Source organism: Camellia sinensis, chromosome 13, assembly GCF_055761805.1.
Source record: "Camellia sinensis isolate YWXY chromosome 13, ASM5576180v1, whole genome shotgun sequence".
Lineage (NCBI taxonomy): Eukaryota > Viridiplantae > Streptophyta > Magnoliopsida > Ericales > Theaceae > Camellia > Camellia sinensis.
The window spans coordinates 29,529,563-29,556,653 of NC_138973.1; the positions used below are offsets into that span (position 1 = coordinate 29,529,563).

Sequence of the window (27,091 nt, forward strand, 5' to 3'; positions counted from 1 at the left end):
ACAAAGCCTGCCCTAAGGATTGTTTTCCCCTACCCAGAATTGACCAACTTGTAGATGCGACGACACGCCATCAGCGTATGAGCTTTCTCGATGCTTACAGAGGCTGCCATCAGATCGCCATGCATCTTGAGGACCAAGAAAAAACTGCATTCCTCACCCCAAGAGGAACCTACTGCTATAAGGTTATGTCTTTTGGGCAGAAGAATGCAGAGGCAACTTACCAAAGAGTGGTCATGACTATGTTCAAGGAGCAACTCGGCCTCACTATGGAAGTGTACATTGATGACATGGTGGTCAAATCTAGAGAAGAGCAAACCTATCTAGCCGATTTAGAAGAGACGTTCGGCATCTTACGCAAATACAAAATGAAGCTGAATGCTTCCAAATGTGCATTTGGGATCGGCTTTGGAAAATTCTTGGGGTACATTGTCAACCACCGAGGAATCGAAGCCAACCTAAGGCAAATCACAGTAATCCTAGAACTCGGCTCCCCTCGATCGGTCAAGGAAGTTCAGAAGTTAATGGGGATGGCCGCCGCACTGAACAGGTTCATCAGTCGGTCCACAGATCACTGCCGACAATTCTTTCATACACTATGGTAGGGCAAGGCTTTTGAGTGGACCGCCAAATGCGAAGCCGCTTTAAACGGCCTGAAGACCTACCTTCGCTCAGTACCACTCTTGACAACACCTGCTGCTAGTGACCCGCTCATTTTGAATCTAGCAGTTTCCGACAGGGCAGTCAGCACCGTACTGATAAAGGAAGAGCTGGGGGAGCAGTTGCCAGTGTATTATGTGAGCAAGGCAATGGTTGACGCCGAAACACGCTACCTTCCACTGGAAAACTCGTCCTAGCCCTAGTCATGGTGGCAAGAAAACTAATGCATTACTTCCAGGGACATAGCATTGGGGTGCTAACAGATTATCCTCTCCGATCAGTACTACGAAGTGCAAAAGCATCAGGACGTGTTTCAAAGTGGGCACTTGAACTCGGCCAATACGACATTCAGTTTCTACCTAGAACCTCAATCAAAGGACAAGTGCTTGCCGACTTTATCTCCGAATTCACTGGGGGTCTTGCCGATTTAAAGTCTGATGAGATTTGACCGAAGCCGAACTAGAGAATTTATGTTGGGGACATTTGGCAGTTGTACTGTGATGGATCATCCAATCAGCGGGGCAGCGGAGCCGGAGTTGTAATCATGGCTCCCAACAGCGCAATAATTGAGCAGGCCGTTAAGTTCGGCTTCGAAGCATCAAATAACGAGGCTGAATACGAAGCCTTACTAGCCGGTTTGCGGAATGCACATCTTCTAGGTGTTCGGCGTTTGCTTGTATTTTGTGATTCAAAACTGGTGATCAATCAGCTCAAGGGGGAGTACGCGGCAAGAAACGACCGTATGGTGGCTTACATGAAAACGGCCAACTCCTTGCTTGCAAAATTTGACCATCATGAATTGAACCAGATATTGCATGATCAGAACACACATGCAGATGCCCTTGCTTGCCTAGGCCCCGCCATTAATTCAGAGATTAGACGGACCATCGAAGTAGGTTTCATCCCGGAACTGAGCATCGGCCCTTCGGAGGAAGTTCAGGTCAATGTTATAGAATCTGGACTGAGTTGGATGGATCCCATTGCTACATTTCTGTCTTCCGAATAGCTCCCAGAGGACAAGAAAGAAGTGCACAAGTTGCGAAACAAAGCCCTGCGATACTACTTGGATCCGTAAGGAAGGCTTTATAAAAAATCCCTCTCTGGTCCATATTTGGAAAGTGTGCACCCTGACAAAGTCGAAGAGCTTCTTGCTGAAATACATGAGAGCAGTTGTGGTGCCCATTCTAGCAGGCACTCTTTGGCCCATAGAGTTATAACATAGGGGTATTATTGGCTGACAATGAGATCTGATGCCGAATGTTATGTGAAAAAATGTGAACAGTGCCAGAAGTTCTCCTCGTTAACCCATCTTCCTGCTGAGGAGTTGAGCTTTATCACCAGCCCATGGTCGTTTGCCCAGTGGGGGATTGATATCGTAGGACCGTTGCTGAGGGCCCTAGGGAACAAGCGATATTTGATCGTCGCCACAGACTACTTCACAAAATGGGTCGAAGTGGAGGCATTAACGCACATTCGAGATTCTGATGTCAATCGCTTTGTGTGGAGAAATATCATAACGCGATTCGGCATTCCAAGAGCCCTTATCTCAGACAACGGCACCCAGTTTGATTGTGGCGTCTACCGAGAGCTGTGCAGCAAATATGTTATCCGGCCTTACTTTTCTACGTCGTCTTACCCACAAAGCAATGGTCAAGCTGAAGCCTCTAATAAAGCCATCTTGGATGGCATCAAGAAGAGGCTAGAGAAAGCTAAAGGCAAATGGATCGAAGAATTGCCGAGTGTACTGTGGGCTCATCGAACTACGCCGAGGCAATCTACTGGAGAAACGTCGTTTGCTCTATGCTTTGGAACCCAAGCGATCATACCCTTAGAGATCGGTCACCCAACCCTGAAATCTCAAGTTTTTGATATGGGTCGAAACGACATGATGCTGGCACTAGATTTGATTCTAATCGAAGAACGAAGAGGCCGCGCCCTTGCATCGATGGCGCGGTACCAGCAGCAGCTTGCCAAGTCATATAATCAACGTGTTTAGCTGCGCCGCTATACACCAGGAGAGTTGGTCCTGAAGAAGGTACTTCCAGCTACGAAGAAACCGGTTGATGGAAAATTGGGTCCTAACTGGGACGACCCCTATCAGATTGATTCGATCGCAGGAGTAGGGGCATATCGGCTCAAAGACATGTCAGGGAGGAGTCTGCCATAGCCTTGGAATTCCACATATTTACGCAAATTTTATCATTGACCTGACTTGTGGAGCATGACACTTGTTCTGAACGGTTCGCCATGTACATCTCATTTTTTGTAATACAAAGATCGCTACTTACTCACTTCAAAATCGAGTTCAAGGATGTTCCAATAAAAGCCTCTGGATTCGGAGCGCCCTTCGTGGATATCACGATTGGCCGAATAAAGTCTCCAGATTCGAAGCCCCATCGGTGCACGACGTCTTTGGGCCGATAAAAGCCTCCGGATTCGGAGTGCCCTTCGTGGATATCACAATTGGCCAAATAAGTCTATGGATTCAGAGCCCCATCGGCGCACGACGTCTTTGGGCCGATAAAAGCCTCCGGATTCGGAGCGCCCTTCGTGGATATTACGATTGGCCAAATAAGTCTCCGGATTCGGAGCCCCATCGGCGCACGACGTCCTTGGGCCGATTAAAGCCTTCGGATTTGGAGCGCCCTTCGTGGATATCACGATTGGCCAAATAAGTCTCCGGATTCGGAGCCCCATCGGCGCACGACGTCCTTGGGCCGATTAAAGCCTCTGAATTCGGAGCGCCCTTCATGGATATCATGATTGGCCAAAATAAGTCTCTGGATTCAGAGCCCCATTGGGGCGCGACGTCCTTGGGTCGATTAAGCCTCCGGATTTGGAGCCCCATCGGCCAAATAAGCTGCCGGATTCAGAGTGCCCTTCGTGAATTTTCAGGCCGTGCGTAACATAATGATGCCAATTAAATACTTAATGTAGAATGCTCTCATTTTGAGCCGGCTAAACCCTTTTATACTTTGAAACATATAACATTCGGAATGATGTTGATACAATAAAACACATGCAAACACATACAAACATTTTATTCAATCAGGCGATGATTACATAGTTTTGAACGCGATCGGTGTTTAAGCATTACAATGAATATTTTTATACGGCGTCGCCCTCATCCTCACTTTGCTCAACCTCAAAGGCGGAAAATGGAAAATGCTTTCGTCGGTAGAGTGGCGATGCCGAATCAATGCCTGACGCTTGGAGAACTTCCGCGGCTTGAGACGCCTTGATCCAACCGTGCTTAAAACCACGATTTTCACATCGGCAAACCTCTTCGGTGAGTTTCTCCTTGGTCTTCTGAATTCTGATCTTTCAGCCGTCATGAATACCTTTTTCATAGGCCGTAGCCCTCGCAGTCCCAATCGTGAACATACTAGCCGTGTTTCGATCGGCAATAGTATCACTTATCAGCCTTTGAGTCACCCTCTCTTCCACAACTGGATTGGGTTGGCTGGCTGATTGAGACTCGACAGACCTGATTTTCCTTAGCTCACGCTCGGCCTTCTCTGCACGAGTTTCTAACTTCCGAATGCGTTCATCTCTTTGCTCTATATCGCGCCGAGCGGCGCGGAGACGCATGCCGATTTCATAAGTTGTGTACAGCACTGCCCCGTGAATGCCTTCGCGAAACACTTCGAAGTCTTGCCGACCGACCATCGACTTTTAGACTTCGGGTGGAAAAATCTGTCAGGCGAACTCGACTGCCACGTTTGGATCTCAAATGATCGAGTCCGTCTTTGTCCTTGGTCTATTCCCCATGAAGACCGCAAAACTCAATGGGCATGGAGTCGCGTCAGATTCCTTTCCAGAACTGGGTTGAGGAGCTTTGCCCTGAGGCTGCTTATCCCTCTTGGGCGACCTATTTCGATGATGAGGAGATTGGTGTCTCTCCCGATCCCTCGAAGTCCTACTCTCCATGCGTGACGGATCACCACTTCGATTCATGGCTCCTCCTAGCTCAGCTAGTGTCTTCACTTCGCCTCTGCTGTTGAAGAAAAGTCTTTGTGACATTCGCACTTGTTTAATCTTCCTTAAAGGGCTGGACTGAGTTGCTGACTGAGCATATAAATAGGACCCTCGTTCACAAAGTACACGCCCATTTATTCCCTACGCGGGCAGCACCTCCGAGGCAATCTCATTAATATTGAAATGTCAACAACCCGGCACTGACTGAGTCATATGCCCGATCGCCCCGTCAGCTGCTGTTATTCGGCGTTTAGTGTTCATGAATCTAGTCGGCTTGAGTGCCCCAGCCGTTCCACGAATCGATTCATCAATACGAGATTCATAACGTGTTATTCGGCGTTTAATGTTCGTGAACCAGCTGGGGCAAGGGCAAATTCATCAATCTAGTCGGCTTGAGTGCCCCAGTCGTTCCACGAATCGATTCATCAATACGAGATTCATACGTTTAATGTTCTTAAGTACGAGATTCATAACGTGTTATTCGACGTTTAATGTTCGTGAACCAGCTGGGGCAAGGGCAGATTCATTAATCTAGTCGGCTTGAGTGCCCCAGCCGTTCCACGAATCGATTCATCAATACGAGATTCATATGTTTAATGTTCTTAAGTACAAGATTCATAACGTGTTATTCGGCATTTAATATTCGTGAATCAATAGGGGCAAGGGCAGATTCATCAATCTAGTCGGCTTGAGTGCCCCAGCTATTCCACGAATCGATTCATAAATATGAGATTCATACGTTTAATGTTCTTAAGTACAAGATTCATAACGTGTTATTCGGCGTTTAATATTCGTGAATCAACTGGGGCAAGGGCAGATTCATCAATCTAGTCGGCTTGAGTGCCCTAGCCGTTCCACGAATCAATTCATTAATACGAGATTCATAACGTGTTATTCAGCGTTTAATGTTCGTGAACCAGCTGAGGCAAGGGCAGATTCATCAATCTAGTCGGCTTGAGTGCCCCAGTCGTTCCACGAATCGATTCATCAATACGAGATTCATAACGTGTTATTCGGCGTTTAATGTTTGTGAACCAGCTGGGGCAAGGGCAGATTCATCAATCTAGTCGGCTTGAGTGCCCTAGCCGTTCCATGAATCGATTCATCAATACAAGATTCATACGTTTAATGTTCTTAAGTACAAGATTCATAATGTGTTATTCGGCATTTAATATTCATGAATCAGCTGGGGCAAGGGCAGATTCATCAATCTATTCGGCTCAAGTGCCCCAGCCGTTCCACGAATTGAGTCATCAGTACAAAATTCATAAGTTCGTGTTATTCGGCACCTCATGAATTCATTTTGTTGATTAAATCAAATCCATAAATTTAATCGGCTTCTAAGTTTGCCGTCTCACGTAATCATGACATTTTGTTCTAATGCTGATTCTCCTAATTACCTACTCATACAACAAACAATACAAGCAGTAACTTGAGTACAATATTAAATTTTCATTCATAAATTGGGCGCTAGCAGCGGACATTTTACATATGAAAATCCAAAAATGATGAAAATCTACTAGACAAAAACATACATTGAAATTGAAAATATTTAATAAAACTAGTGTCTCCCAAATCAATCCTCGGGATCAGACTCAAGTGGCTCAATGTCCACTTGCTCGTATGGAATTGGCATGGCCAATGTAACTCCAGCGGCAGCAAGGGCTTTCAGCCACCCATGTTTGAATCGCCGATTCTCGAATTTGGGAACTTCTTCTACGTAGTCATTAAGTACGGCACTCTTCCCAGCCTCGAGCGCCGTAGAAGCCTCAGAGTCGGCTTTTTCCTTGGCCTTCCTCAACTCTTCCAACTCGGCCTCCACGTTAGCAAGTGCCTTCTTGGCTAACTTGAGCGATTTCTCGCTCGCGTTCGCCCTCTCCTCGGCATCGGATTTGAGCCGGTCAGCAGTCTGAGCCCTCTCCTTCTCAGCTTCGGTTCAAGCACTTTACATCGCGGCTCTCATCACCTTGAACTCGGTCCTGCTTCTCTCACCTTCAGCTTCCAACTTCAGGCGGCCAATTCTTTCAATGGCTTCGTGCTGGCGGCGGCCTAGTTCGGTTATCCTTCCAACTGTCTGCAAAACAAGGAGTCAGGATCATCACAAACCAAGAAATATCGTATACAAACCAAACCAAACAAGGAGTAAAAAAGATCAAGTCACAAACCAGAAGGGCTAACTGGGCAGCTAAGGCTGTAGCTACCAAATCTGGCTCTGCTCGAAAGGTGGCCTTGTCAGCCGGCAACGAAGTTAAGGCGGCCAAGCTCAACGCTACAGCTGGATCCTTCAAGGAAGACGCATTAGAGGAGATCGGCGTGTTTTTGATCTTCGGTTGAATAACGAAAGGAACAACCATATCCGATTCCTCCAGACGAGACCGTTTGTTAGCAGGGCTCTCCTCTGAGCCAGCCTCTCCCTCGGTGGTACGTTTTTCACCCCGCTCTTCTTGAATCAGCATTTCTTCTGGGATCTGCTGTTTGGCCACCTTATCCGACTCGACCGAAACAACTTGAGTCGTCTCTTTTACCATAACGGGTTGTGAAGATTCAATTGGGGCAGGCCCAGAATGGCTGGCCTCGGCTTTTCGTTGCGCGGCCATGCGTTCAGCATTTCTCTTTCGTGCCATCTGAGTTAGATTTTCCGCAGCCATGCCTTCAGAAAAATCACGGGTAGATCTCCCAAATCTGTAAAAATATCTTCGAAGGAAAACTCTACCCAACTCGAAATGAACGGTGAGTCAGGCTGGTTAAGACCGGTTGCCTCAAATGTCGAGTTTAGAGCCTCGTCGACCTCTTCAGCCTTCACAGCAAACTCTCTCGTTGGTTCGGCAACTACCTTGACCACCGTCTCTGCGTCTTGCTCCGAATCAGAAGTTTCGAAACCAATTTGTCTGAGGGTCTTGAAGCTGGGGAAGATAAGAGCCGTAAGGTGGTGTTCGCCGGATGGGATTGGGATGTCATCCACAGCCGAGAACGTAGTATAAGTAGGCTCGTACCGCAGAAGTATATGGGCGGCTTTCCCTTGCTTTTGTACGTTTGGACGGCCAAAATACTTGAGTGTAGTCTTAATCTCCTCAAGGACTGCGTCGTCAGCCAAAGTCTGAATCTTCTTCAACTTATTGCCTGCAAAAACGAAGGATTAGAGTTGAAGAGAAAGCCGAGTAAAAGAAAGATCAACAAACATAAGGAGTTACTCGGCCACCTGGTACACTCCTCTTTCTGGGAACAAGGTCTAGGCGATCTTCGCCCTCGCCGAATTCCCAATTGCCGCGGACATTGACCATGACATCATCAACTCGTTTGCTAAAACTGGCAAGCATGGTTACCAAGTGATGGTCAGTATCCTTGGCCCTGAGAAAGTAGCGCCCGAGCCGACCGGAGGATTTGGCTAGAGCGTAGCAGTGCTGAATCGCCGGAATGTCGAGATTGATCCTAAGGCCCTGCTTTAGTTCTACGATTCCCATTATGATTCGAAAGAAATTTACATTGGGTTGAGAAGGAATCAGACCCCAATGGCAGAGGACGGCCCTAAGAAATGGGTGCAAGAGAAAGCGAACCCCACCCTCCGCAATGGACAGGAGAGGAAAGGCGACGGTATTTTGGTCCTCCCTCTCCATATCAAGGGTATTGTCCGTCACTAGAGATATATGGACATCATCAGGGATAGAGAAATGTCTCTGGAACCCAAAGATACGACCCTCAGAAAGGAGGTCTTTCAAATGCTTAGCCATTCTAGTAAGGATTTGGGTATTCTAAATCAAAAATGAACACAGAAAATAGGATTACAAAGAGGAGAAGAAAACTTACGAGAGGTAAAGGAGACACGGAGAGACGGGAAGAAGTTGCAGAAGATGCGAGGTAGAGGAGGAATTCTGGCTGGCAATCCAGGAGGCCCTAATATTCAAAAAGTATGCATTCGAAGAGACTGGAGTTTCAAATCGAAATAAACGTAAAAGATGCACGAATGAGGCGAGAACGTATAATGATGACCGATGCCTGTGCTCTGACATACACATTGGGATAGATGAAGCCACCTAATTTATGTTTCTCTTGACTTTTCAAATTTGAAACCAAACACACCAATTAACTGTCGTCAATGGGGAGTTTGGGAGGCAATTGTGGGAGCTGAATAAAGGGCAGAGTCAGAAGTGTACGCTTCGAAGGATGGACATTTGTTCGGCTTTAACCTGCACGATTAGAAGGCCGATTACAATTAACAGTCCGAGTAACTATGGGGCCGAATAAATACGCAGTTTGACAGCGGAAAGTGGACCAGGCCCCGAGGCCCTGGAAATGAGTATAAATAGAGGAACAACAGTCAAAGAAAGGTATGTGAGAATTATTGTGCTCAACTTAGAATACAAGTAACCCTGAGTGCTGAAACTAACTTGCCCGTCGGAGTGCTAATTCCGGCACCCTCGACCGAAGTGTTTATTCCTTTTCAAGTGACTTTTAGAGGATCACTAGCGTCCCCCAGGATCAGAAGTGTATTTCCAAACCATTTCTCCAAATATATATATTTAAAGAGTTCACCTCCCTTCCATTTATTTCTATTTTGTCCTTACTCGGTTAACTGAAAAGTGCAATATTTTAATTGAAATGAGAGTCTCGAAACATCGTGAAACATTTGGAAAAATATTTTGAAAAGAGAGTTTTAAGGTCTAAAATAGTTTGGCCAAAAATGTGTGAAAGTTGGGATTAAAACTCAAATTCCATTTTTCTTGTTGAGGACTGTTGGGGAACACATTCTAATTGTCATCATCGGGTAATCAACAGAAAGTGCCCAAGTCTTAGGGCTGGTCAAAATGGGGTGTGTACAGGATGCTCTTGTAATTATTTCAGAGCGTTACAATGATGCGGTAATGGCCATGGTGATGGTTGTGTATTTGTGGAGGTGAGAGTGGTGGTGGTGGTATTGTGACATTGGTAAAATTTTAATTTGAAAAATATTTTTCACCTTCTAAAAGTAATTTTTTTTTTGGTCTAAACAAACGTGTTTTTTTTATTGATCATAAAAAATATTTTTTGTTAATTTTTATTTTTATTATATCAAATACTAAAAAATAAAAAATAAAAAATATTTTCGAAAAATATTTTCTGTTTAAACAAAGGAAGTGTCACTATCCAAATTGCTATGAGACGTTGATTGAAACAACTTTTTGATGTTTGCACATGTGGACTGCATGGAGATTTGATCCCCGAATGAATCGATCCAATAAACAAAATATCAAATTATCAAAATATCTATATAATAAAACAGGGGGAGTTTTTAAATTAGGGACGAGATATTTGTTTATGTGTCAAAATGTGGATCATTAAATTGATTCAATCCAAGGGCTGAAAATGTCTTACTTACTCTCATTTGTCCAATTTAGACATTTCAATGGCTGAGATCAGTTTTACTAAATTTAAATGGTCTAGATTAACTTTTGGTTCCCACCCTCACAAACCCTTTGGGTGTGTTTGGTTTGTGTTTTGAGATAAATTTTCAAAAAAAAAAAATTCGGAAGAGAGTTTAAAAATTTTTTGGGTCTATTTGGTTGTATATTTTGAAAATAATTTTGGAGTTTGGGACGATTTGATATCTTGTTATAGTTGAGTATATGTGTGTAAGAGAAAAAAGTGATTAAGAATGAAAGAGGAGAGAGAAAAAGTGATTGATTGATGTGTAGAAGAAAGAAAAAAAAATTTCAACCAAACAAAATTTTAAAAATAATTTTTAAAAAATTATATCTTGAGATACAAATCAAACAAGCCCCTTCTCTTCTATCTCTTTTTCTTTCTTTCATATCTCAGACTTCTCCTCACACCTCACATCTCTCACAGACATATTCTCTCTCTTTCTCTCTAATTTTGATTTCAAAATTTGAAACACCATTCTCTCTCACACCGCTTCCTCTTCCCACCACACATCTTCTTTCCACCAAACTTTCTCTCTCTAAGTGATCTCCGGTGGTGATTTCTACCATTTTGCTCCAATGGAATATAGCCCCGCTGAGAGAGGGTGATTTCTACCATCTACATCAATGTTTGCCTCCTCTCTCTCTACACAACTCCAAGGTAGAAGGCTAAATCCTCACCTTCCCCCCCTTTTGTTATTGTTCAATGTTTACCTCCTCTCTCTTTACACATCTCCTTGCTCTTTTTTTTTTCCTTCCTTTTTTTGAGGGAAGTGGGTGTGTGAATCTAGGGTTTTTATTTGGGTTTTGGATTTTGATATGATAATCAATCTTTGCCTCATCTCTCTCACTTTTTCCCCCTCTTTTATTTGGGTTTGTTTTTCTTTTTTCTTTTTTCTTTTTCTTTTTTTGTTATCAACACATAAACTAATTTTTTTTTATTAGATGTAGTTTCTACAAAAATATTTCAGTCCTGTTTGGTTGCTGAGAAAGTGACAAAAAAAGTAAAGAAAGTTAAATTTTGGTTATTGTCATTTTTGGGTTTTGCTTAATCTCATTAAAAAAGGGAAAAAGAGACTGAAATATTGTTATTGTCATTATTGTCAAAGGTATGAAAATTACGTATGGATTTTTTCTAATTTGATTTCTTCTTGCTTGAAGATTAACAATTTTTTGTGTTTCTAATATAATCACTATTTGTAAGAATATTTTTTTATGTGATTCATGATTTTTTGAATTTTTTCTAAATCTATTTCTGAAATTTGATTTCTTCTTGCTAAAGGTCAACAATTTCCGAGCTTTCTAATACAATCACTATTTGTAAGAATATTTTTTATGTGATTCATTATTTTTTTTCCAATGTGTTTTTTTTTTTCATTTCAATACTCATGAAATTTGTTTGTATATTCTAGGTTCGTGTAATTTTAAGAACATAATAACAAGAAGAGGACTTATATGGCTGAAGTGATTCACAATCATTTTAGTAACTCCTGTACTGTTGTTTATTTCCTAACTACACTATTTGTTATTTCGGTCAATAATTCCAAAGTCTACTTCACAATATTTCTTGCACATTTAAATGTCAACTTCTTAGTAATTAGCAATACATTTTATTGCTTTGCATCTTCACATTCAAAATCTGTTGTACATGGTTTTCTAGAATGGAATCCCCTCTAGATGATCTTTTGCGTTATTCTGTAGGAAATAATTGAAGTAATTCTGATTATGCTTTTATGAGATCATCCAAATAATTGAAGGTATTCCTTGACATCTACTTTTCTTATTATGCTTAATCAATCATTATTTATGTTGATTGTTGATTTTGATGTTTTTAATTTTTTATTAGTCGATGCACTTTTAAATTTCTGTAGCACATTAGCTAGTTTGCTTTGGTATTATTGAATTTATATCTTTATGGATTTGGTAAGTTGTTGGTGAGGCAGAGAGGGTGTGTGGTAGGGGAGGGAAAGACAAAGAAGGTGGCAATGCGATGGGGGAATAAATTTGAAAAAAAAAAATATTCAGTTTTAGAGAAAATTCTATATAATAAGGAAGGGTAGTATTTGATCCAATGGCTAGGATTGCTTCTCCCTTTCATCCACGGTTCATTTCCAAGATTGATTTTGAAAATGTATTTACCCTATGTGGCAATTTGGATGGTCTAGATTAATTTAACTCCTCCTCAGCTTTGCCCTTTCTCCTAGCCATCGCCTCATCAAAGTCTAATCTTTGTTGTCTAGGTTTTCCAATTTTTGCTTTCACTATTTTTGTGCCTCTTTCATAACATAATGAGCTTTTCCTTTTTTTGGTTTTTTGGTTTTCCTGTTATGCCAACTAATAGATCTCTAGAAACATTTCTATCTTCAACTCAAGATGTGATGAGATCCTTAGGTGCCTTTGCTTTCTAATTTGATTTTGATTTGGTGTTTGTTTACAATTCTAGTTTGGGTTTGTTTTTAAACATCTGTATTCCTAGCATTATTGTTTAGATCATATGAGAGCTCATTTATTCAGATTTGTATTTGTCTGCTTGCTTTTTTTTTTCTTTTTTTTTTCTTTCTTTCTTTTATTTATTTATTTTTATTCTTTGTTTTGGACTTTGTTGTTAACCATTTTGGAGTGAACTTTTTTTGGGGTGAATATTTAAAGTGAACTTTGTTCCATTAATATCCTTAATTTGATTTTCTTGGAAAAATTGAATCTTTGAGAACTGTTTGAGGATAAAAAATAGAGTGTGAGGCTAATAGTGAGTTAAGGACATATCAGATGTTGATAATTTACACTTCAGAAAGGAAGGTCCTGCGTCTGCAGCAACATCCCGAGCTTGATTCTCCGCTCTGAGAATGCCTACTGACTCCCTGAATGCCCCTGCTATCTCTCCGGCTAGAGCGCCCATAGCCTGCTGGCCTACTGGCTCGGCCACATTGGCCTGGCCAATTCCCTCCTAAACTGCCGGAATCTCCTCTGGCACAGGCATCTCCTGCCTACCCGGCCTACCACGCCTACCGCGTCCTCGTCCTCGTCCTGACATCCTAATAAAGGAAACAAAATGTTAGCACATTAATAAATGTGCCGAAACTAAACACTCGCGTCCTAATGCATTGGAACACAATAATTCATTCCACGTAAGCACATAATCACATAAGCACCTACGAACTTCATTCCCGGATAATGATAGTCCCAATGCGTTACTATAGTTCCGATTGGAAGCAGCAGTGATCAAGTGCCTTTCCAACAAGACTACTAGAAACTCAAGGGGCCAATCAGCATCCTAGAAACTACATTCCATACCCACATAATCACATAAACATGTTATCACATAAGCATATAACATTACGCTAAGTCTCTATCAAACGAGACGAACCCATTGTGATACTAATCACTTCCCATGTACCCAAAGTTTTCAAACCCGGTACGCTCTGATACCAAGTTGTAACGCCCTCAAAATAAACCCATAATATATATAACATTGACATGCATTAATAAAACAAAACCAACCATTATACCATTCATCAGAGTATTCTTATTGAAAAGCATTACACGTAACATCAAAGTAAATGCCCTACGGGCTTACATCTTTCCAAGCCAACACTTGGACACAAAACATGAGTACTAACTCAACTACAAGTTAAGCCCTTGGCTTGAGTGTTTACATGTAATAACAAATAAAATAAATGACAACTAAACTAAATAGAGTCTTCAACTCCAATTCCTTCCAAGCTAAGTCCTTGGAGGTAGCTTATCACCTAAACCTGAAATTGATGTTCCCGTATAGGGTGAGCCACAGCCCAGTAGAAATATACTAAACCAAACATAAGCATTGAATAAAGCAATAGCATTCAATAGATGGTTAACCAAGATAATCAATTATATCATTATACAGCCTCGTGATACTAATGTCCATGACACGTTTCACTTTCCATTATTATCACTATGGCTCAGAACCTGGCCAAACTTACTGCAGTGAACTGTAAATCATATTCACATTACTTTCAATATCAACAAAACAAATGAGACTCAGGCTCATATCAAAACACTTCATACTTCCCGTTTGATACACATTTTAGTGCTGTATCAATAACATGTAAAAACACTTCAATATCAATAAGCACACATAATAGTGGTGCTAATGGAGTCCATCCCCTATCTCCTCCCAAACAAAAATCCGGTTTAGAGGTCCATCCCCTATCTTCCCCTAAACCGTGGAGTACATCCCCTATCTCCTCCCAAACAATATGCATATGCAATGCTCAATCATTACACGTATTTTCTGTATTAATTCAATAGTCTAAATTTATGACTTAAACAAATTGATTAGTTTCAATTTTCCCTAATTCACATGCAATGTCTACAACAAACACGACTATCCTCCACCGATAGCCCAAAACAGTTATTTCTAGACTGTAAATAAATATATCAACAATTCAATAGGCGAGTGATTTAAATTGTTCAACTACACCATTTAATCATTGATTTCCCCAATTTCCTTAAATTAATTATACAAATTAATTTATTAATACAACTAGGGTTTTTCCCAAAATTTCCAAGTATCCCCAACATATCAAAATACCAAAACTTAGAACAAAACTTATAAGATAGAGTAGGAAATCCCTACCTTGAAGCGAAGAACTCGAATGGAGAAGATGACGAAAACCAAAGTGCTCCAAACCCAAGATTGTTCAGATTAAACGGAAGCCCTCGACCCACTCTTTCTATTTAAGAAAGGACTTAGGGTACAGATACACTCCAAGTAGATCAAACCTAAGAGAGAAGGTGTGTAGGGAGAGGGAGAAGACGGTTCTAGGGTTTTAAAATCAAAAAGGAGATGAAAAATGACCCAGAAAGTCGGGTCTCGGATTTTTATACCAGTCGCCCCGCTCGAGCGTGGAAACCCCTGCTCGAGCGCCACTCACAGACTCCCGCTCGAGCGGCGAATGCACACTCCCAGAAGTTTTTGCAGACAGGTCCCCGCTCGAGCGCCCAACTCCCCGCTCGAGCGCCCAACTCCCCGCTCGAGCGTAACTCACGACTTCCCGCTCGAGCGTCCAATCCCCCGCTCGAGCGGCCAACACTACACAGGACATACTGGATGGGTGTATTCCCCGCTCGAGCGTCCAAACCCCCGCTCGAGCGGACAAGCCAAAATCTGGGCAACTAGACTTGATTCCTAAGCTCAACCAACCTGCTCCAAATCTTCCCAACACAACCCAAGACTCAAAATAAGGATTAAAGGGTGCAAACAACATACTCTCAACAACCAGCTCCACGGAACCTAAGTCTGTATATAACAAGTAAAGAAAAGGGAAACCGGGATCGCTATAACCTCCCCCCCTTAAAAGAATTTCGTCCCCGAAATTGAGCATAAGTTTGTAAACAAAAACAAGTTTTTCTCAATTCTCAAAGATATTAAATAACAACAATAAAAAAATCTTGACCCAATACTGGTCACTTCATCTCTTTATCAAGGGGTATCTTACAATATATAAAACAACATATATCTCAACCTGTATCATTATTATGCATTATTCCTTTCAATGTTAACAATTCCCATATCATATTCAATCGCATGATATATATAACACATTCAACAATGTACTCAACAGATGCAATGTTACACTAAACTTCTATGATGAAGCAAGTTTCAAGATACACCTATTTACTAAAACATACTCAACGTTTTACAACTTAAGACATATGTAAGGCTCTTAAGTTCAACAATATTACAAAATCTAAATACAAGATTACAAATCGATAAACATGTCCGGGTATTTTTCGCGGACTTCCAACTCACGTTCCCAAGTGGCTTCCTCCACTCCGTGATGTTTCCACAAAACTTTGACCAAAGGGATGGTTTTGCCTCGCAAAACTTGATCCCGCCTATCCAAGACCAGAACCGGTCTCTCCTCATACGAGACATCCTCATCAACCACTAAATCGGTCCAATCCAACACATGTGATGGATCCGGCTCATATTTCCGAAGCATACTCACATGAAACACGTCATGTACTCCGGACAGTTGTGGCGGCAAAGCTAAACGATAAGCAGCCTCGCCAATCCTCTCAAGGATCTTAAACGGACCAATGAACCGAGGGGACAACTTCCCACTCTTCCCAAACCTCATTAATCCTCGCCTAGGTGATATCTTCAGAAAGACATGATCACCCACCTCAAACACCAACGGTCTCCTCCTACAGTCTGCATAAGATTTCTGACGACTTTGTGCTGTAACAAGCCTCTTACGGATAAGCTCAACTTTCTCCGTCGTTTCCCTTACCAACTCCGGACCCAACAGAGGTGCATCGCCCACCTCGGCCCAACAAACAGGAGATCTACACGGTCGACCATACAAGGCCTCAAACGGTGCCATACCGATACTAGACTGGAAACTATTGTTGTAGGCAAACTCCACCAAAGGCAAGTGACTCTCCCACGACCCACTAAAGTCAAGAACACAACCCCGAAGCATATCTTCAAGGATCTGAATAGTACGCTCGGACTGTCCGTCAGTCTGAGGATGATAAGCCGTGCTAAAGGTCAACTTTATGCCTAAGGCACTCTGCAAACTCTGCCACAACCTAGCAGTAAAACGAGGGTCTCTATCTGAGACGATCGTCACTGGAACCCCGTGTAACCTCACTATGTCCCGAATGTACAAGTCGGCAAGATGATCGACTGAATCTCTCACGCGCATAGGAATGAAGTGCGCCGACTTAGTCAACCGGTCTACAACCACCCAAATAGCATCACTACCCCGCTGAGTCCTCGGAAGACCCACAACGAAGTCCATAGTGACATGTTCCCACTTCCACTCGGCAATAGGCAAGGGTTGCAACAAACCCGCTGGCCTCTGATGTTCGGCCTTCACTTGCTGAGAAGTAAGGCACTTAGATACGAAAGCTGCCACATCTCTCTTCATACCCCGCCACCAGAACTGGTGACCCAAATCCCGATACATCGTAGTGCCTCCCGGATGCACCACAAGGCGTGAATGATGGAACTCTCGGAGTACCTCCTCTCGGAAAGACTCCGGCACAAACAGACGGTCTCGGTATCTCACACTGAGGTCGGGATACACCGTCAAACCTTTCTCAACCTTCCCACTGGAAATCTTCTCACGGAGGGATTCTACCTCAAGGTCACCCCCCTGAGCCTCTAACACTCAAGTCACAAGTGTAGGCTGTGCAACAACAGAAAACAAGGCCGCAGCCTCAACAGATTCGCCCAGAAGGAAATTAAACTCCCCAAGTGCACCCAACATCTCCCATTCTCGGATGGCTATACTAGCTATGTCACCAACAGGTTTCCTGCTAAGGGCATCGGCCACCACATTGGCCTTTCCCAGATGATAATGTAACTCAAAGTCATAATCCTCTATAAACTCCATCCACCTCCTCTGCCTCAAGTTCAAGTCTTTCTGTGTAAACAAATATTTCAGACTCTTATGATCCGAGAATACCTCAAATCTCTCACCATAAAGATAATGCCTCCAAATCTTCAAGGCAAATATCACAGATGCTAACTCTAGATCATGCGTAGGGTAATTCTGCTCGTGAATTTTCAACTGACGTGAGCCATAGGCAACTACTTTCCCTTCTTGCATTAATACACAACCCAGACCCTCTCGTGAGGCGTCACAATAGACTGCATAACCCAACCCTCTCTCTAGAATAATCAAGACTGGAGCGGTGGTCAGTCTAACTTTCAACTCCTGGAACGACTTTTCACAAGTCTCACTCCATACAAATTTGACTCCCTTCCGAGTCAACCTAGTCAAAGGCGAAGCTAATCTGGAGAAATCTTTCACAAACCGACGATAATACCCAGCTAACCCCAGAAAACTGCGGATCTCAAACACATTCTTAGGCTGTGCCCAATCTTGCACTGCCTCAGTCTTGGATGTATCAACAGACACTCCTTCCCCAGAAACTACATGGCCTAAAAACTTGACCTCTTCTAGCCAGAACTCACACTTCCCAAACTTAGCATAAAGCTTATGGGCTCTAAGTAACTCAAGCACCACTCTCAAGTGTTCCTTGTGCTTCTCCTCAGAAGGTGAATAGATAAGGATGTCGTCCACGAATACGACTACAAAACGATCTAAAAATTCCCGGAATATCCGGTTCATCAAATCCATAAAAACTGCCGGTGCATTGGTGAGCCCAAATGGCATCACCAGAAACTCATAGTGGCCATACCGCGTACGGAATGCCGTCTTTGGAATATCCTCCTCCCTGACTCTTAACTGATGATAACCCGATCTCAAATCTATCTTCGAGAAACAACGGGAACCCTTCAACTGATCGAACAGATCATCTATACAAGGCATAGGGTACTTATTCTTAACCGTAGCCTGATTTAACTTCCGATAATCTATACAAAGTCTCAAAGCACCACCTTTCTTTTTAACAAAGAGAGCCGGTGCTCCCCACGGTGAAACACTAGGACGTATAAAGCCCTTATCTAGCAACTCCTGGAGCTGAATCTTCAACTCAACTAACTTGGCTGGGGCAAAACGATAAGGAGCCATAGAAATCGGCGCCGTGCCGGGCACTAGGTCAATAGAGAACTCAATCGCCCGATGCGGCAGCAAACCAACAAGATCCTCGGGAAAAACGTCCGAGTACTCACAAACCACCCTTGGCAACACAATCTGAGACTCATCATCCTCACTAATCGAAAGGTTAGCAAGTAGACCACTACGCTCACTCCGTCCTCGCGGAACATACCCCGGTGGCAACACATCACCAACCCGGTCCCCCAGAAAATGAAAATACTCTCCGCTCACGGTACAACAAGTGACCCTCTGGCGGTAGCAATCAATAACTGCCCGGTATGACGATAACCAGTCCATACCCAAAATAACATCGAAGCCCCTCATAGGCATAACGACAAAGGAAAATGGGATTCTATGGTAATCAACCTCTATATCACAACCCCTAACACCTTGTTTCAAAATCAATTCACCCCAAGAGGTGACACTACACAAATAGGAGATGCTAACTGTGCTAACTCCAACTCCAAAACAGATGCAAATGCAGCAGACACAAAGGAATGAGATGCACCCGTATCAATCAAAACATTAGCAACCGAGTTCCAAAACAAGAAAGTACCTCTCACAACTGATGGTGCCGGCACAAGATCCTGCGCGGTAACAGCAGACACGCGCCCAGACGACCTCTAATCAACCTGCTCACCCCTAGGAGCAAAAGATTGCTGCACTGACTGGGACGATGAAGCCCCCTGATTGGCCCTCGAGGCCTGACCCGACTGAGCTGGCTGCTGACCCTGAATCGGCCTCAAACCAGATGCACCAGATGTGCCACCCAACTGCTGGCAATACCTCTTCATATGCCCTGGCTGACCACATTGATAACACGAGAGTGGCTGGCCTCTACCCTGACTCTGGCTCTGAGATCGAGCCGAAGATGATGCTGCTCTCTGCACTCCTCCCCTCTGAGGACAAACTGGAGACTTGTGGCCCAGCTGGCCACACTTGAAACAGGTAATGTCTCCCTGACTGTCTTTCCCCGAACTAGCACTCGGCACAGGAAAAGTTGATCTAGAAAAGCTACTCTGAGACTGCTGAGGATTAAAACCCTTCTGTCTCCTACCATCACTCTGACCATCCTGACTCCTCTTGGAGCCCTTCTGTCCTTCCTCCTCCTCCTGCATCATGATTTCCATGTGGGCTGCAGCATCAACCATACCCCCATAATCCCGAATCATAGTTCCCCTAACTCGCAGCATGAGACCACGCCTCAACTTTTTCTCAAACTCGATACAACAGCGTTCCTCAGACGCCACCAACTCAGGTGCAAACCTGGATAAGCTAGTAAATGCAGCCTCAAACTCGGCCACTGAAGAACTCGACTGCTTAAGCTGACAAAACTGGTCTCGCAGCTTCTCCCTGACTGCTGGAGATAAGAACTTCTCTTGGAAAGCATTCACAAAAGCCTCCCACGTACCTCCTATACGACCCTTAGTAAACTTCCACCACTGACCCGCATCCCCCTTCAACTGGAAAGATGCCAAGGTCACTTCCAACACCTCGTCTTCGATGCCAAGCATCTCAAGCGTCTTCGTTGTCTGTTCGAGCCATTCATCTGCCTTAAGCGGCTCTTTAGGATCACCCACAAATTCATCCAGATTAGACCAGAAGAACTCCCTCTTCAGGAAGGAAGGTCCTGCGTCTGCAGCAACATCCCGAGCTTGATTCTCCGCTCTGAGAATGCCTACTGACTCCCTGAATGCCCCTGCTATCTCTCGGGCTAGAGTGCCCACAGCCTGCTGGCCTACTGGCTCGGCCACATTGGCCTAGCCAATTCCCTCCTGAACTGCCGGAATCTCCTCTGGCACAGGCACCTCCTGCCTACCCGGCCTACCATGCCTACCGCGTCATCGTCCTCGTCCTGACATCCTAATAAAGGAAACAAAACGTTAGCACATTAATAAATGTGCCGAAACTAAACACTCGCGTCCTAATGCATTGGAACACAATAATTCATTCCACGTAAGCACATAATCACATAAGCACCTACGAACTTCATTCCCGGATAATGATAGTCCCAATGCGTTACTATAGTTCCGGTTGGAAGCAGCAGTGATCAAGTGCCTTTCCAACAAGACTACTAGAAACTCAAGGGGCCAATCAGCATCCTAGAAACTACATTCCATACCCACATAATCACATAAACATGTTATCACATCAGCATATAACATTACGCTAAGTCTCTATCAAATGAGACGAACCCATTGTGATACTAATCACTTCCCATGTACCCAAAGTTTTCAAACCCGGTACGCTCTGATACCAAGTTGTAACGCCCTCAAAATAAACCCATAATATATATAACATTGACATGCATTAATAAAAGAAAACCAACCATTATACCATTCATCAGAGTATTCTTATTGAAAAGCATTACACGTAACATCAAAGTAAATGCCCTACGGGCTTACATCTTTCCAAGCCAACACTTGGACACAAAATATGAGTACTAACTCAACTACAAGTTAAGCCCTTGGCTTGAGTGTTTACATGTAATAACAAATAAAATAAATGACAACTAAACTAAATAGAGTCTTCAACTCCAATTCCTTCCAAGCTAAGCCCTTGGAGGTAGCTTATCACCTGAACCTGAAATTGATGTTCCCGTATAGGGTGAGCCACAGCCCAGTAGAAATATACTAAACCAAACATAAGCATTGAATAAAGCAATAGCATTCAATAGATGGTTAACCAAGATAATCAATTATATCATTATACAGCCTCGTGATACTAATGTCCATGACACGTTTCACTTTCCATTATTATCACTATGGCTCAGAACCTGGCCAAACTTACTGCAGTGAACTGTAAATCATATTCACATTACTTTCAATATCAACAAAACAAATGAGACTCAGGCTCATATCAAAACACTTCATACTTCCCGTTTGATACACATTTTAGTGTTGTATCAATAACATGTAAAAACACTTCAATATCAATAAGCACACATAATAGTGGTGCTAATGGAGTCCATCCCCTATCTCCTCCCAAACAAAAATCCGGTTTAGAGGTCCATCCCCTATCTTCCCCTAAACCGTGGAGTACATCCCCTATCTCCTCCCAAACAATATGCATATGCAATGCTCAATCATTACACGTATTTTCTGTATTAATTCAATAGTCTAAATTTATGACTTAAACAAATTGATTAGTTTCAATTTTCCCTAATTCACATGCAATGTCTACAACAAACACGACTATCCTCCACCGATAGCCCAAAACAGTTATTTCTAGACTGTAAATAAATATATCAACAATTCAATAGGCGAGTGATTTAAATTGTTCAACTACACCATTTAATCATTGATTTCCCCAATTTCCTTAAATTAATTATACAAATTAATTTATTAATACAACTAGGGTTTTTCCCAAAATTTCCAAGTATCCCCAACATATCAAAATACCAAAACTTAGAACAAAACTTATAAGATGGAGTAGGAAATCCCTACCTTGAAGCGAAGAACTCGAATGGAGAAGATGACGAAAACCAAAGTGCTCCAAACCCAAGATTGTTCAGATTAAACGGAAGCCCTCAACCCACTCTATCTTTTTAAGAAAGGACTTAGGGTAGAGATACACTCCAAGTAGATCAAACCTAAGAGAGAAGGTGTGTAGGGAGAGGGAGAAGACGGTTCTATGGTTTTAAAATAAAAATGGAGATGAAAAATGACCCAGAAAGTCGGGTCTCGGATTTTTATACCAGTCGCCCCGCTCGAGCGTGGAAACCCCCGCTTGAGCGCCACTCACAGACTCCCGCTTGAGCGGCGAATGCACACTCCCAGAAGTTTTTGCAGACAGGTCCCCGCTCGAGCGCCCAACTCCCCGCTCGAGCGTAACTCACGACTTCCCGCTCGAGCGTCCAATCCCCTGCTCGAGCGGCCAACACTACACAGGACATACTGGATGGGTGTATTCCCCGCTCGAGCGTCCAAACCCCCGCTCGAGCGGACAAGCCAAAATCTGGGCAACTAGACTTGATTCCTAAGCTCAACCAACCTGCTCCAAATCTTCCCAACACAACCCAAGACTCAAAATAAGGATTAAAGGGTGCAAACAACATACTCTCAACAACCAGCTCTACGGAACCTAAGTCTGTATATAACAAGTAAAGAAAAGGGAAACCGGGATCGCTATAAATAAGATGGCTTATAAGCCACTTCCCAAAAGAGCCCTTGGGTTACGGGTTTGGTTGATCCAGATGTTTTGGCTTTTGTAGATTTTGTGAATGATTTGATTTCTTAGCTTTGTTATTCCTTTGGAGGCTAATTTTTTTTTTTATTCTTTACATCTTCTTGATGCTTTTTAATAAAGTCTGTTTATTTATGAAAAAAATAAAAATTATGCTAAAAGCTCCTCATGTTCAAATTTTAAGTGCAACATTGTGGTCTTTTCTTAATTCCGACACTGATACATACTTAGGAATGTAGTAATAGGTGTAATATCAATTTTGCCATGGACTATTGGATTTGTCATGTTCATCAAAAACAAAGAATTTAAAGTGTTGACATCGCAGTTTTTTTTAAGTCCTAGGATAGTTCTTGAATAAAATTCTTATAATATGGTATGGTTCTTGAAGCATTTGTATTTATTTAACAATTAAAATTTTAGTATGTTTCAAGACTACAAAGCACTTAATGCTTCATAATATTAGTATTGTTGTTAAACTTTTATTTGATGTTACCGGTAGGTTGTGTTGTGTCAAGTTTCTATTGTTATGCTTCTAATTATGTTGAACGCTCCTCATGTTTGAATAATTGAATGGAACATTGTGGTCTTTTCTTAATTCCGACATTGATACATACTTAGGAATGTAATAGGTGTAATATTTGTTTTGCCATGGACTACTAAATTTATTATGTTCATCAAAAACAAAGAATTTAAATTTAGTGAGGTGTCAAATTTGTTCCTGCATGTAGGATTTTTTTTTTTTTGGTTTGCATATTTAAGATTTTTCGTCCAATGAATAGCTGGATAAGTGAATATTAACCCAAGGGTGGATTTGATGGCCATGGATCTCATGGATTTTTTTTATTAGTTTAAATACATTCGTAATTTCTAAGTTTATTTCTTTTAATGGGATTAAATTTTGGTTACTATCATTTTTGGGTTATGATTGTATTTTTATCAAAATTAATTTTTTTTATTGGGTTTTGTACTCAAGAACAAGGGTTTCCTTTGGCTAATCGTTGGTTACTGTATTCAATTGCTGAGAAAGTGGGGGAAAAGAAAAGAAAGTGAAGTGTTGATGTTCTTAATTGTTATTTTTCTTAATTGACTTGGGCTATTTGTTCAAGCACCATTAATCTATCTCTTTATATTTTATCTACTCTATATTTAAGCACCATTATGTTTTCTGCTTCATATTATGTAGTGACTTCGATGGCGACAATGGAGCAGACTAAGGTTGTGGGTACTTGTCTTGGCCTTGCTGGCTTTGTTTCGGTGTCTTGGACCTACTGGCTCTGTTCAAGGATTTCCCAAACAGGTATTTTAATTACTTAGTTATGTTGGAGATGTTGAAACCATGGGAAAAGCTGCTGCAAACTTTAAGTAATTAGTTTTGTTGATTAATTAGTTATTTTTGTTGCTAAAATTGTGATATATTTGAACTATACCTTTTGGTACCTATCAATAACTGAAGTTTTTATCTGATGTTTTCTATTTTTATTATTATTATTATTATTATTATTATTATTATTATTATTATTATTATTATTATTATTATTATTTTTATTATTATTATTGAAATATTTGTTGGTAATAGGGTGCTTGGCTTCTATTGGGAAACAAATTCCGCAGCATTCAAGTTATAGTGAGCCCGGTTTTGACCCGACCTTTGTTACATTCTGGACTCGGGTTTTGTGGTTTAATATTGTATCCATGTCTTGTTTTCCTCCTTTGACTCTTTGAATTTGAATTTTGGAACATGTTGGGTGTGTTTGGAACAGGTTGGTTGTTAGTTGGTCTAGATTGTTGTTGCCCAGATTTTGGTTTCTTCGCTCGAACAAGGATTCTTGCGCTCGAGCGAGCCTTGTGAAATTTGCTTCTTCGCTAGAGTGAGGTTTCTTGGGCTCGAGAGAGATTTGAGAGTTCTTAGGATTCTTTCCGAGACGCAGAATTTCTGGGAAGGTGGAGTTCTTCGCTCCAGTGAGGCTTATTGCGCTTGAGTGAGCGTGTGCGTCTATAAAACTTCTGAAGCTATGCGTTCTGCACTCGAGCGAGTCTTCTTGCGCTTGAGCGAGGTCACTTGTTGTGTCTGGTCGCTCGAGCGAAGGTTGCGTATATCAGTTCGTAGCAGAGGTGTTTTATATCACTTTTATGATCTTCTTTTTGCTAAAAACCCTAGTCCAGCACTCTCTCTCTCTAAAACTCCCACTCTCTATCTCTCTCTCTCTACAAATACTCTTAGATCCAAGCACCTCTACCCTACTTCCTTTGAGAAAAAGGTGGAGCATCTTGTGGGCTTCCATTCCATCCGAACCAAGCTTGGTTTTGTGCACTTTTGAAGATCTCCTTCTTCTCTTTTAGGCTTTTACACTTGAGGTACGGATATTCTACACCTTGATATGGTTTTCAACCTAGGTATTTGTCATTTTGTATAAATGATGGAATTTGAGAGGATTTGAGTGAAGTTAGGGCTTGGGTCCAAAATTTAAAATAGGGATTTTTATATATATATATATATATGGGGTATTGAATATGAGGTTATATGGGTTAAAATGATGAAATTTGAACTTGGGATTGATATTTGAAAAAGGAAAAAAATGCCCTAATTTGTGTTCAATAATTATTTTGTATAAATAATGAAATTGATATGGGAAATACGAAATTGGGTGGATGTGTGAATGAATGGTGTAGTTGGATTTGATAAGTCACTCACCTATAAAAAAATTTGATAAATTATCTGTTTGTTAAATTGTACATCTATTTAGAAATATCTGTTTTGGGCTATCGATGGAGGATAGCTATGATTGTTGTAGAAACTGTATGAGAACTAGTTGAATTGAAACTGAACATTTGAATTATGTCATTGAATATGATGGTTTGATTAAACCATTGAATATGTGATTTGGATAGTCATTGTATATGACAACGCTTTTAAATATATTGTATATGTATTATTGTTTGGGAGGAGATAAGGGATGTACTCCATTGTTTGGGAGGAGATAGGGGATGGACTCCATTTTAAATTAAGTTGGTCGGAGTGTCCAGGGTGAAAGTCCCTCGGATGAGAATCCGTAAAATGGAAAAAAGATTGAAGTGTTTGAATAATGATTGTTATTGAATTATGAACGAATGAGTTGTAGTCTCATTTGGAATTGTTTAGATGATATGGAACTACACTTATGAATTGATTTGAAATGAATGAATGGAAATGGATTAAGATGTGGATATCAATATTGAATGGTAATGGGGAGAATGTAAGTTGGCCTTGAGTATTAGACTTCTATCTAATATTTATATCTCAGTTAAATCTCATATATTGTGTTAGTTTATTTTTATTGGACTTTGGCTCACCCTACTTGGGAAACCATTTTCAGGTACAGGTGACATGCCTCCTCCAAGGACGTAGATTGGGAGGACTTAGGAGTTGGAGACTTGTTTTGTTACTTTTGTGTTTAAATGTTAATCCAAGCCTAGAGCTTTAAATGTATAGAGCTTATGACTCTCTTTTGTTTTTAACCAAGTATTATCTTGGAAAGATGTAAGGCTGTAGGGCATTTCTTTTGTTGTCATCAACTTGTATTACATGCCGTGGATTCAGAATGAATGTTTATGAATGTATAACGCATGTGATTCCCTTTGTAACACAAATTCTAATTTATGAAAGTATACCAATTATGTTAGATTTATTTCTCTTATGAGTTGAGTTATTTGTATTTATTTGAGGGCGTTACACAAGTTGACAATAATAATTGTGTGTGATTTTTTCCCCCCTCTTTTCTGTATCTTGAGAATATTAAAGGCTTCAAACAAAACAAAAAAACACTATCAAATTGGTTTTTTCATTTTTTTTCCTGTTATGAGTTATCAATTTGATTTTGTTAATATAGCGATCCCGGTTTTTCCTTCCTTTGTATACTATATTCTGGACTTGGTTCAGTGGACTTGTTTTTGTATCATTATCACTTCTAGCCTTTACTCTTTGTATTAGGGTCTTAGGTTGTGATAGGCAGGTTTGAAACAGGTTGGTTGCACTTTGAAACCAAAAGGTGATGCCCAGATTTTGGCCTTTACGCTCGAACGGAAGTTTTAATGCTCGAGCGGGATCTTCGTTGTTGCTTATACGCTCGAGCGGGAGTTTTGACGCTCGAGCGTGTTTTTCCATCTCCCAGTACTTTACTCTGCAGTCCCTCCGCTCGAGCGGAGAGTTTGGCGCTCGAGCGGGTACCATCGCCTGCAAAACTTCTGGAAGTGTGCAATCGACGCTCGAGCGGCTCTTTTCACGATCGAGCGTGAGTCTGTGTCTGACGCTCGAGCGGGGATTTTCACGCTCGAGTGAGGAGT

At 41.8% G+C, this 27,091-nt stretch overlaps 1 long non-coding RNA gene across 1 annotated transcript; it reads left to right on the plus strand.

The window, feature by feature from the left end:
• The first annotated feature begins 10,428 nt into the window (after positions 1 to 10,428).
• Positions 10,429 to 26,333, plus strand: LOC114275573 (uncharacterized). Its single transcript, XR_014349889.1, has 4 exons — positions 10,429 to 10,692; positions 11,733 to 11,788; positions 23,955 to 24,068; positions 26,125 to 26,333. It is a non-coding gene; the product is annotated as an uncharacterized LOC114275573 (long non-coding RNA).
• The last annotated feature ends 758 nt before the right edge of the window (positions 26,334 to 27,091 follow it).